Source organism: Argopecten irradians, chromosome 7, assembly GCF_041381155.1.
Source record: "Argopecten irradians isolate NY chromosome 7, Ai_NY, whole genome shotgun sequence".
Classification (NCBI taxonomy): Eukaryota; Metazoa; Mollusca; class Bivalvia; order Pectinida; family Pectinidae; genus Argopecten; species Argopecten irradians.
The window spans coordinates 17,889,466-17,903,658 of NC_091140.1; the positions used below are offsets into that span (position 1 = coordinate 17,889,466).

Sequence of the window (14,193 nt, forward strand, 5' to 3'; positions counted from 1 at the left end):
TATGTATGTATTTTTTTTTCATATATAAGAAATATCAAATAAGGTCAGTATTGCGATCTAAAAGAAGAAAAGAGCAAGCCGTATTGACATAAAATTCGAATTAGTCTCGACACAAGCTCTCAAGAATTACCAAAGTAATCGATAGGCAGGACATTGCTAAAATATATCTTTTCTGAAGAGTTTCTCTACAAAGTCATGTAGAAAGCACAATGTTTACTTTCATAAATTTCATTTTAAGAAGTCATGTGATTTGTAAAAATCTCTGTAGGAAATTGTATCATCACTCAACCAAACCTGTAACTTATTAATTTCATGTCTTCTGAGACGAGAGAAGTTTATAGTTGTTCAGGAATAAACGATTGTATTTAATTAAGATGTTATAATGTTTTCTTATCTTCCTTAAAGAGACCACAGAACCAAATGATTTCGCTATATACGATATATTAACGTTTGCCACTGTCCAGGTTAAATGGAGTTTTCAAGTCAGGTCACCTGTCACTAATTTTGAAGAATGGCATCTGGCCATGGCATACCTGTGAATAAAAAGAAATAAAGATCTACCATCTTGCTAAACTTTTATGTGGGGGGTTCCATCTTATGTTGAATTCCGCACCAAAAATTGACCAAAATATTCATGAAATTCCAATATTGATTACCTCCCCCTGTCAGACACACACTTGACAGAATTTTAAAATTTCTTTACATATTTTACATCTACATGTATTGCCCAACCCACAAATTAAACATTTGAAACTGATGCGCCTGAATACCCAATCAGCAGGCTCCGAAACATTCACCTCTCTATGAAATCTGTGCCCAAAAGGGGATTTCCAGGAATCTATTTTTGGTTTGATTCTGCGGTCCCTAAAGATGCACCATCGCCAACAGAGCATAAATGATATTCATCATTTGAACAATAATTGGTGTTTAATCATGTGAATATATATCTAATTAACACAAAAAATAATATGAAATAATTCATTTCGCCTTTCGTGCATTGGCCATCAGTACTTTAATCCATATAGTGTATAATGCGGGATATATATTTCGGGATGCAATTAATTATTTCTTATATTTCTAAATTAAAGTAAAATTAGAAGCTCAATCATTTCAGTGGTGGTAACAGTGTAAAGTAAGTAACTTTCGTAACTGAAGAAAAATACTAAATCGTCTGCTTCTGATTTTGATAGTGAAAAAATACCATTTGTCAGCGGTGAAGCATTTATAAGTTATCAGTTTGAAATGAATGTTATTATGTTGTCTACTATTCTGACTTACGTACAGAAACATGGCTTATCACCCCCTCTATAAAAAGACCTATTTCTCAGGGTACCAAATGGTAATTTGAACACAATTTAGCTAATAGTAGTCCTTAATATGATATAATGGTAGTATCTGGTACATAGGTTTCAAAAGGTAGGAATTCGTCAGTATCCTCTATTAAATCATATTTCTAAAACACACTATAATCTTTCTGATCTGCTTATCATCTATTGATATTTTTATTGTTTGGTCATGCTTGCTGTGGCAGAAGATCAAATGGGGTTTTTGGAGGTGAACATACCACAGGAGACTTGGTATATGAAAAGTTAATTTTCTTGGTTTATTTCATTAGTGCGGAGTGGATCGAAGGGAAGTAACTCTAATAGACAAAACACTAAGCGAAAACATCCTTTCTTTGGACATAATTTATATATATTGGCAATGAAAATGTTTATTTTATATCTCATGAAGTTGCTTCGCTAAGATTCGTACAAATTAATACTACTATAGTAACTTGTACTTGATAAAATTACGTATGGAATTAGCACACACATTAACGACAACCCGCACTCAAATTGGTGAGTGAAAAACATAATAATTAATTTCAAAAAAATTAGATGCAATTGTTCTGTACATGTATATAGGATGGATGCAGGTTTTATTTGAGTTTTAGTGCTACTGTATAAACATTGTGTTTGCTCTGAAGAGAAATCAAAGCAATAAATAAATGTTCTACCTAGACACATAGATTTATCTTAAAATATGAAACGTATATGTATACATGGGGTATACATGATTTTAATCCCATTAATTGTCCGCTTTTCGAAAACCACACTTTGGTAGCTGATTTTACAATATTATTCAGTTTGTTTTCAATATAGTTGTCTATTTCATATTTTTCAAATGCCATACAAACATATCTGTAGACACTGCAGACAAAATTATATATGCGTGCGTTGATAGGACAAAGGTAAGTTGACCGCCTATGGTTTTTTGGGGATCGTGGGGCTGATGCATGGTGTTGTACATGTAACAAGGAACACAAATCATAACATAGGTGAGAACACCCACAGGTGAGAACACCAGCTGATAAATCAAAAGGATACGTGTTTCGGTAGGACGTAGGGCTAGCTATATGTGAAACGTTGAAGAACTCCGAGGCAACATGGATAGCTTAGATTTCAGCTCACTTATTAGTGTTAACACTGTAACAGTAGCCATTGCTGTGGTGCTGTTGATCCTGTTGGTCAGTCGGTCACTACAATGGCCGGCCAATGTCCCTCCTGGTCCTACTGGGTATCCTATCATTGGATGTATACCTCTGTTAAGGAAGGGAAATACATTGGAAGTGTTTAGTGAGCTCCGTGGGAAATATGGTGACGTATTTGGAATGAAGATAGGACCAAACTTCACCGTTGTCATCAATGGAGCCGAAACACTGAGAGGCGCTTGTTAAACATGCAGATGATTTTTCTGATAAACCTGGTGGCTTTTTGACAGATGTCATTTATGAAAACAAAGGTAATTGATAAATTTTGCCCTTTGACCTCATTGAAAATAACAAATACATGTATTTCCACCATTTGCAACAAATCGTAATTTAGATTCAAAATATAATAAACAAAAGCAAATATGAAAATTTACCAAGAACCTCGAAGGTATCAGAGCACAGGAGCTTGACGTTCTGTCATTAATATACAGTATAGATATGTAAAAAAATAACCCTATATATAATATATAAAAACACCAGGAATGAAATGTATCGCTTAATTTACACCACCTTCGGTAAAAGTTCTGTAATATTTGTTCTGTCTGCATGTGTCACCGCGCCGATGATACAATAAGATGTTATTCTTCACATATATCAACACTAACCTGTTCACAACTGCAACCCCATCACAATAAGTTTAATCCCATGTCATTTTGAAAGTTTGCAGATTTCGCGCTTTCAATTCGCTATTACAAAGGGAAATAACTCTTAAAAGTTATACTGATATGATTCAGGGAAAGTTAAAAATCAAAAGAAAGAATGATAGAATTAAAGCTTTAACCAGGCGAAAAATCAACTCTACAGATAAAATTTCGCTGTTTTTCTTTGATATGTATTAACTTGTAATTTTTTTAAAATTTTGCTTAAGTGACGCTATCGAAATTTATACACTACCCAAAATGGTACGCTTTTGATATATATGAAGCAAAATTTTCATTTTGCAATCAATCTAAACAGGCAATAACTGTCATTAACAAAAATTAAAATGTTTAACAGTAAATGTGACATTTTTTCATATATGATATTCTTTCCTGTTGCATATTACACATATACATGTACCTATCTTAACATGAAAATTATGAAATTGGGAAAAATCCAAGAAAAGACGTCGTGCGACAACCCTAAAAACACCATTTATTTTCCAACAAGGAAAACAATTGCTGATTGGGATGTTATTTGAAGATATGTGTTTTAAAAAGAGTAACAAATGATTGAACTTTCCTTTAGTGAACTCAAATATTTTTTATCATGTCTAGACATTTATCAATTAAATTAGATTTAGGAGGTGTACGATATTGGCTACTCGAACTTGCAGAAAAACAGGGCTGGACCGGGTATGCTTTAAAGCTATATCTATAAATATATGCACAGCTGACAAGTAAGCAAATCATGAAATTAAAGCTAAAGGCATCTAATTGTTGAATTTTAAAAGAAAAATCTGGATTGAAGTACACGTTAGAAAATTTTAACAATTATCTTCAATAAGTGTACCAATTTGGGTAGTGTCACATTGATGTTTATTTGTTTTTACTACGAGTGGAAATATGACTAATTAAGCCATTCAATCGATGCATTTATCTTACTCTTAGGTGTTGGTTTCGCCTCCGGCAACTACTGGAAACAAACCAGATCATTTTCTTTGTCAGCTTTACGGAATTTCGCATTCGGAAAAAGATCTTTAGAGTCGAGAACCCTTGAGGAAGTAACTGCCTATTTAGAAGTAATTGAGAAACAGAACGGACAGCCGTACGATATGAAGGAAATCACTGCGTTTGCCGTATCGAATATCATATGCAGCATTACGTTTGGTAATAGATATGACTACGCCGATGAAAAGTTCAAAATCACTTTTCTCCGAGAACCTGCGGTTAATTTCAGTCGGTGGGGCTATACGAACATTTCCGTGGGTGAGATATCTTCCAGGGGATCTTTTCAGCTTAAAGAAAGTAGTGAAAAATGTAAACAATATCAAAAGTTTTGTCATTGACCGAATAAACGAACACAGGAACACAAATGAAAACGGTGAACCACGTGACTTCATAGACGCATTTCTGAAACAGCAAAGGGAACATGAAGATAAAGATTCAATATTTGAATTTTATCAAATTAATAGACTGAATGTTTGCGAAAACATGTTTAGTTTAAGAGTTTATATTGATATGTGAAAGGGTGTTGAGAGCTGTCTCTTACTCAGTTAGGAAATTAATATTTAGAGCTGTTTTCCTGATATCTTTTCTTTCAGAAATCTTTATTATGTAACATCTTTTTTCCACTTCTTCAAATAGTAGGCACTAACATCCCTAGTTTGTGCTTCCTACCACAAACTAACAAGCAGCAAGCTCTGTTCACTCAAGGAATTAACGCAACAAGGATATGGCGAATACTTGGCACATCTTAATGAAAAAAGATGGCCGATAAGTTTTATTATATGATCTTTCAATTAAAGTTTTCAATAAAATAAGGTTTTACAAAAAACTATGAGTGAAGGTGCGGCTTTAAAATCGCCACACAGTACAATATCCAGAAATTTTACAAGAGAGAACAATATGCTAACAATAGCAAACATACATTATACATATAAATGGTACACATACAAGTACAAAGAAAGCGGTGACAAAATATTACGAGAGAGAACAATATGCAATAAATGATAAAATAACAATAGTAAATCTACATTATACATATAAATGTTACACATAGAACTACAAAGAAAGCAATGAGTATAAAATAAATGTGGATAATAAGAACAAACAGGGATGTGGTCTGGGTGGGTAATGAAATGTTGATAGAATCGATTAATGGCGCCTGTGAAAATTTTTTCTGTCCGCTGAAATGAGTAGTGCGCAAACTCATAAACAAAGCGTGGTCACGTGAGCTGATAAGCCAATCAGAAGTAATCAAATATATACGCAGAGGCGGTAAATTTGAAACGACTACAAGGAGGCGGTAAATTTGAATCGTGTAAAAAATCGTCTATTGCATAGACTCTTTATTTTTCCACTTCTTCAAATAGTAGGCACTAACATCCCTAGTTTGTTTTCATTCCAAATCTCACGTGTATGTTTCCAAAATACTACTCCAGGTATCTCCAAACTACGAGCCAGCAAGTCATTAGTCTCGGCCACCCGCGCATTGTAAACAGAAATAGGAACATCCCCTTTATGCCGACGCGTCCGTTCACGGCGAAATAACTGACACACAGCAATTTTTTGAACACCACAACGAAGAAGACTATGCACGAAATCAATAATCGCAGCGACGACTTGGTTGGGCTGAAAGTTCGGCCTACTGAGATCATTACCGCCGCATTGTAAACAAACAAGCTTATAAGAACTGGAAGCGTAACGGTGAAAACGGGAAACTAAACGAGCGATATTAGCACCCGGAATCCCAACCAGATGAACCACATCGTTTGAGAAGCCAAAATTATCACGCGATGGGGATGCCTGTATAAACTTTTCCAAACGAGCGATAAAACTGTGGCCGAGTACCAAAACATGAGCTGGGTCAGACATGACAGATGTGGCCTTGGCCTTGTGACCTGGTTTTGAGCTTAATCAAGCGAAGAAAAGTAAACAAACTTACCCGGAAACGAAAATTGATGATCACTGCCAAATGGTTACATGTCGTTGACAGATATGAAGTCAAAAGAGTACTTGAAAGTGCAAATAATGAAATGTTGATAGAATCGATTAATGGCGCCTGTGAAAATTTTTTCTGTCCGCTGAAATGAGTAGTGCGCAAACTCATAAACAAAGCGTGGTCACGTGAGCTGATAAGCCAATCAGAAGTAATCAAATATATACGCAGAGGCGGTAAATTTGAAACGACTACAAGGAGGCGGTAAATTTGAATCGTGTAAAAAATCGTCTATTGCATAGACTCTTTATATATCATAATATATATCATAAATTGTCTTGTCGTTACAATTTATTGAAACCGACATTGAAATTAATTTTCTTTGACAGATATGAATTTAATCACTTCAGTCATGAATTTATTTCTTGCTGGAACTTATACAACAGCTACCATAATCCGATGGGCCTTACTTTACCTCATTCATAACAAACCCATCCAGGACAAACTTCGACAGGAGATAATGACAGTGGTCGGAACATCAAGACTTCCGTCACTCGCCGACAAAACCGACATGCCGTACTACCAGGCGTTTATAACAGAGGTATTCCGGATGGGCAATATAGCTCCCCTCTCGGTGCCTCACGGGGCCAGGAAGGATATTCATTTCCGAGGCATGGTTATTCCAAAAGGGTCTCTCATAATACCTAATCTTGATTCAGTTATGACAGATCCGGACTTGTTTGAAAATCCTGATGAATTTCGACCTAAAAGATTTCTTCAAAAAAACGGAAAGCTCAATGGCAAAGAAAGGGATGTAACTGCTTTTTCCTTAGGTAAGGATTTTCAGTTAAGCTTTTTATTTGTTTGTTAATTTAGTTACTATATATACGCGCTGAATCCTATTGCCCTAATCAGCCATTGCGACGAAGGAATCTTTTCGTCTTAACTACTATACATTTTGTTTATTTAACTACCTTTTTATTTGACATCGAAAAGTACTTTGATCCTATTTTGTTTGTTACAATCCATGATCAATTTCATCAATGATAGATCGATATAATTACAAATCATTTAAGCATTTGGATCACTATTTTTTGTAACTTCATCGGGTTATGAAATAAATTTATTGGCAAACTTTTGATATAGTCCGGATCAATGCTTATAATTTTTTTTCATATAACTTGATAACATGAAATACGTTTAAACGTAAGATTCCAATGATTTTCAATAAAAAAAAATCTAAATAAATACGCAAAATCGACTTCTCTATTCTCGGACTTTTTTTTCAAGTTGGATTTAGTATGAAAACTAATAAACAATTATCATAAACATTTAGTTATATTATTGTTTCCCATCTGCTATAATGTAGGCAAGTGTCTTACACAATAATAAATAATATATTACGATATGTTGAAAATACATAATACTGAATGTCTTTCTGCACATGTCATTATGCGTACTAATAAGATATACAATTTGAGACTTAAGTGTTTAGAAACATATATAATTATCATATCATATTCACTATTTATTATAAATTTCATGTTTGTCCCTTTACTATACATTACTCCATGTTATTTTTTGCGCATCAACTGAAAAAAACAAATGGGAAAATGATGAAGTTAGTTTGATCTTCCAAAAATGCTGTTATTGTGGTGTAAAAAGTAGAAACAAATTCGTCCTAATCGATTAAAATGGAGTTTAATTCTCACTTGAAAGATTGCATTTTGTTTTCTTAAATAAGAATGACGCTTGTTAATGTTAGTGTCTTTTGTTGCTTTTTACGAGTTGCTTGTTTTATAGAAAAAGAAAGGCTAATGAATGATTTTCTTACATCTATCACTGGCACCAACCGGGATCTTTTGATGACTTCAGTTTAAGTTTGTTCTCTTAAAAAAGTGACGATGACTCTAAATTGCGGTATTATTTCATTTATTGATGATTCTGGCTTTGTATCTATCTTTCTTTTGAATGCAATCTGATAATATATTTTGCTTTATAGGTCGACGAATTTGCCTGGGAGAATCCCTTGCGAGGATGGAATTATTTCTCTTTCTGACGTCACTGCTCCAGAGGTTTGAGATCCTCCCCGAGAGCCCTGACAAACTTCCGTCATTTGACGCAACTTTGGGAATAGCTCGAGCGTCAAAGAATTACAGGTGTCGGGCTGTTAAAATAAAATAAACACAAACCAATTATGACTTTCTCGAATTGATTACATAAATACTTTAATATTGCTGTTAATCAATGACATTACTTGCTCGTTAGAGTTAGATTAAAGTGATAATATAGAACAATAGAAAGCGATTCTTAAGGTATTATCAATACTAGACTATTAAATTATATCACTTTTCACTGTTACTGCAAACTTCCTGTACATTTCCAATATAGGTTTTTGTGTCCAAATGTTTCACATTATCCACCTGATATCCAGTGATTTCGCCCGTGTAACATTTTTGCGTATGTCACTAGTGTTATATGATTTCAGGCGATTTTCATTGGCTGGAAATTCATTGTGACATCAGACAGAAACAATAAAATGACGACAGAGTTACGATGACGGCGGGACAAAAAAGCGAACTGTGCTGGATTTTCGGAATACATTTTGACGTGAAATTCTTTGTTATGTAGGTATTCGTAGTTATGTGATAAAAAGTATCTTTAATTTGTGTTCATTTCATATGAGATTTCATGAAACTCGTCTCGAAGTGTTAATTTTTGCTCGCCAAGGCGCGCAAAAATATAAACTTCTTAGACTCGTTTCCTAAAATCTCATATGCAATGATCACTCATGTAAGATCCTGTATATATATAACCAGAAACATATATATGTATATAGATCTATGATTCTGATATAACATTAAACATACACCTATTTCTGCCTTACCAATGGAGTTAATTGTAATATATTATCTAGTTTATACCACCTTCAACGCAATCAAAACATCGTTCAATCTAGGCTATTTATTTAGATAGATAAGTCTTTTTTATATGCTCGTGATCAAATTTAAAACTACGGTGGTTGCTAAACTGGGTAGTCACTACGATAGTCAGGATGGCCGAAGATATAGTTCAGATTGTTGAACATTAAAGCTGCAATTTGAGTTGAAATATAACAATGACAACTTTCACTATTTTCAAAACATTTTTTTTCGGTTTTTTTCCCCAATTCGATCATATATCAATAATGTTTATTTCGAATAAAAATTGAGATAACCGAGGCGGAACGACTACCGGTATGTATGGCTGTAAGGGTAGTGATGCGGTCCGAAGTGGAACGAGCCGCCATATTTGATTTTCAACCGAGGAAAGTGTTGATGGTATGACCGTTAAGGTGCTGAATGTTTGTCATGTATGTATCGGTCTACGAACGCGATTCAGACTAAAATTTTCATAGTCATGACTTTTATGTTTGCATGTACGTGTGTGTATAGGCCTGTTTTGATTATGCAAATATGGACTGTTTCGGATAAGCTACCTATAATGTTGTTTTCTTCTGGAAACCTGTACATGATCTGTTAACCTTTTGTTCGCTTAGACGCTCTCAGAATTGTTCTTCGACAACCATATCTGAGGAAAGCCCCCCCCCTTTCCATGATTGTAGCCCGACCAGCGATTCATTTTGTTGTTTATTACCGATACAATGCTTGAACACATATTCTGTTTTGATGTCAAATACATATTTAATTGGATCTAATAACAACACTTATCTAGATTATCATATGACGTAAAATCTTACCGAATCGTGAACTAGAAGTAGTCCGCTCCTGCTCTGGGTTTGTATTCATACATGTACGTCATTGATATTTCGCTAATTTGAACGCAGCTCCCCTCCCATTAACTATATAGGGGCATATGTAAAATATGTGCATCTCAGCGTTCGCATTGATATTATGCATTATCACATCGTTTAATTCTTTTAGGTCTTTAGACCATGTTTAAAATAGTGATACTTTTGATGGCTAAATATCGTTTCTTAGGTACAAAACTAAACTGATAAAAAATGTTTATACTTCTAGCCTAAGGTACATCTAAGGTATTACTGTTGAGACGTAGATTATTGTGTTGTTCCTTTAGATATGTTTCTATGAGTAAAGAATATTGTCATGATTACAAGTGAAGTTATTGATATGAATTATAATGATCATAAAGACGATGAAATAGAGCTAAAATTAAATATTGTGTAACCTTTGGAGCTGTTGAAATAGTTACATGTAGGAACTGGTAAATCGTTGGATGTTATAGGCAAGATTCAAAACTCTAACTCTATAACACATACGTAAACTATAGGCAAGATTAAAAGATTTGCATTTACTGTGGAACTTTATCATTTGACAAGAATATAAGAACTATGTGTCCCGGGAAACTAAACGTTATGTACTTGTGCGACTAAGCGCAATTTATATTTGGTTAAATCAAAATAAGTTACCATTTCAAACTAGCATTTGGCATCGTAAATGAACCCATATTGTTTTCAATAATGGAACAAATACGATATCCTGATGTGAATAAACATCGATTTGAAATCTTTTCGACAGTCTAAGCCTTAGATTATCATATCAGCAAGGACAAGTTAGTAAATGTACAGATTATTTGCTATCCAAAAATAGGAAAATTAAATATCTTGATATCGAGATTATCACAAGTGTTGTTGGTTTTACTGTTAGTCGATTTAAGGGTCTGTCATTCTAATTCTTAATCCAACAACAAAGTTCCCTTTAGACCGTGTTATTTTAAGATAACACATTGTGAGATACATCAAGGTGATAATTCAGGATCTCTGTGCTGATGAAATTTCTTTTATGCTTTTTGAAAGATTTGCATTTGATATGCTAAATATTTTTTATCTAAGCAAACTCTAAATAAAATGGAATACACTGATTCCTGAACTTACTATCATACAAGCAAAGAAAATGTAGTAATCAATCCAATTATGGAATTTATTTGATGTGAGACCTCTGCTTCTCTTCTGGAAATCATTGGAAGCAAACAAGGACGATTGCAATGTCCGCTCTCAAGAGTTTTGGATTTAGTAAAAGGTCCCTGGAGTCGAGGATCCAGGAGGAGATAACTGCTCATCTGGAAATGATTGAAAATGGACAGTCATATGACATGAAGGAGATGATATCCCGCTGCTAGAACTCATTATATAATTACAGCTTCTGCCCGTAATGAACCGTCCTGTCCATTTCCTGCAATATCACCTGTTAGATCCATATTAAGTTTTACACTAAATGCATTTAGTACATCACATGATAATTACTAGGAATGCGATTGGATAACAGCCATGATCGATTTTGCGACAGTTCCCTGTCCTTCTTGACTACGGGAGACTATACCTGACTACGGGAACTATTCCAAAGTATAGTCCCCCGGGAATGAGCACGCGACCAAATATATGACGTCATAATGAATGTCATGTGACGTAACTAAATTTATTATGGCCCTTTCCCTCGGGAACAGTTCTCCTATTGGTAAGACTAGCGTATAGATTTCCCATAGACGACAATGCCAGCATTAAAAAGTGTATCTTAAATTCTGTTCACACAAATATAACTTACTTATACTTGTTGGAAAGGTAATTCAGTCACGAATAGGTCAGTGAAAAAGGGTGTTCACCAATAAAACTTCTTCCAAAATCCATGCTCGTCTGACATACAGCAGTTCCGTACAGAATACCAAGTAAAAACACAGGAAATTGTCAAATTTTCAAAATTACCCTAAATATCCCCAAAATGCAAAAATTAATGCTCAAATATTATTTTCAAAGAGTAGTAAACATGCATTTAATATTTATGGCATTAGTTGACAAAAATGGTTTATTTTAAGCCAATAGTCCACCCTCTAACATGAAGTTCAGTCTCGAGCCATCAACATTAATTTGGGCTTCTTACCTATATTGTCTCATTCATCTTCGGCTCGGGGACTATATCTCGTCAGACAACACTATAGGAGAACAGTTCCCTCTGGAAAGATAAAATAGAATAGTATAATTGACAATATCAATCATTGCTCCAATATTTTCAAATATAATGGTGATCGTAAAATAGTTTATTAAGACAATTGAGAAATTTCGCTAGTAAACTTAATACAGATCTCTTTATTTCTCGTCTCATCCTGCGTTTGTGGATTTCAAAACGGAGATTGTAAACACTTCTTTTTATGCTGTCCTTTATACGTCAACCCGATATGGCTCCTTTTAATTATATTTTGGAACTTGATAATGATATACCACTGACAACACAAACAGTTTTATATGGTTCTGAAAGACACGATATTGATATTAATAAAGTTATATTTGATAAAGTTCAGTGTTTTGGCAGGGATACCAATAGATTCCATTGAATTTCTTGAAAAATCTGGGTTATTTTTCTGTTTGTAATAATAGATAACTAGGAGAAAAGTATATCATCAATTGATAAAATAATAATCGACATTAGTTTATAGATTTGTATGTACTGTTGATATCTAAGACCAGAGCGTGTATAGGTATGTTGCCTGTTGCCCAATTCCGTTTTTCTGACAATAAGATATTCTGAAATGAAAATGAAAATCGTGAAATAAAGCAGTAAAATGGGACAAATGATAGTAGTCATTATTGATTAAAACATATTTTTGTGTAATTATTGTTTTTTATTTTCTTTATCTTTATCCAGTTGTTATAGTAGACGACCTTTAAGTTGCTGGAACCCAAACAACAGCTACTATGATCCACTGGGCCATACTTTACCTCATTCCTTTATTAAACTTCCGTCACTTACCGACCAATCCGACATGCCGTACTAACAGACGTTCACGACATAGGTCTTCCGGATGGCCAATATAGCTCCACTTGCGCTTCCACATGGAACTAGAAAGGACATTCACTTCCGGGGCATGGTCATCCCAAAAGGCTCTGTTTTGATTCCTAATCTTGATTCCATTTCGACCTATCCAGACTTATTTATGGATCCTGAAAAATTCATGCCTGAACGATTTTTAGGAGAGAACGGAAAGCTTATCGGCAAGAAAAAGACTTTATTAGCTTTTTCCTTATGTAACGTATTGCTGAAGATTAAAAAAAAGCAAGTGTACTGGATCCCTTCAAACATTGCCTATAATTCATTCATCACTTTGTCCTCGCCACTTTCGGTGATGAATTCGGCCATCTTTGTTCGGTATTATTTGTGCACGTTTAATCAGTTCTGCCTCGTAGGATTAGGAAGCGTTTAATGTTAACAAATTAAAAATGAGTTTTACACGTACTATTAAAGTATCCATATCAGGCATGTACCTCATAGAACAAATTAACATACAGGGTGTCCCAAAACACATATCCCGTCATTGACAGATAATAACTTTTGCAATACTTTTTTGAAAATCTTAAATGCTTTTGAGAGCAGGGATATACCATATAGAATAAATAAACATTTTAGTTATGTCAAAGTGCTCAGTGCTCTAGGTTCAGATAAAGCTTAGAAGGCTAATAATTTCCATATAGCTATTTGCTAAATGAAGGGTTTAATGATCTTTGAGATAATATTTTGCAATATAAGATTTAGAACATATATATGATTCCTCTTAGTGGATGGATGTTTTACAGAAAACGTAAGAGTTACATATTGATAATTTGTTTAATCTCTGAATATTATCATTCGTTATCCTTCGGCACGTAGTCGTTCTCGTCTAACTGATCCCAATGCAATCGCGAACCTTTTCCATTAACGGAAGCTGCCGATTAAATCCGGCGTTACAGAGTCCAAACAAACTTTCGTCATTTGCCGCAACTTTCGGAATAACCCGGGCGCCAAAAGCCTACATCTGTCGTGTAGTACAACTTATGTAAAACAAACCGTAATAACTCATCATTTGTCACAAAATAGTCATGTTAATTTATTATTACAGTTAAAATACATTCATGTTACAAAATAAGATGACGATATATATAACAAAACTATTCTTCAATTGTAAGAATTCATTTATAGTATTAGAGAGCTAAATTCATTAATGATATAGCGAATTCACAACTCTTTTCTCTTTACTTTTGGTCTGAAATATTTTCAGATAATTTTTCCGATGTTGTCAACTAGTGTGAAAATAGT

At 34.2% G+C, this 14,193-nt stretch overlaps 1 pseudogene; it reads left to right on the forward strand.

Moving 5' to 3' along the window:
- The first annotated feature begins 2,060 nt into the window (after positions 1 to 2,060).
- LOC138327741 (cytochrome P450 2J6-like) lies at positions 2,061 to 9,648 on the forward strand (annotated as a pseudogene).
- The last annotated feature ends 4,545 nt before the right edge of the window (positions 9,649 to 14,193 follow it).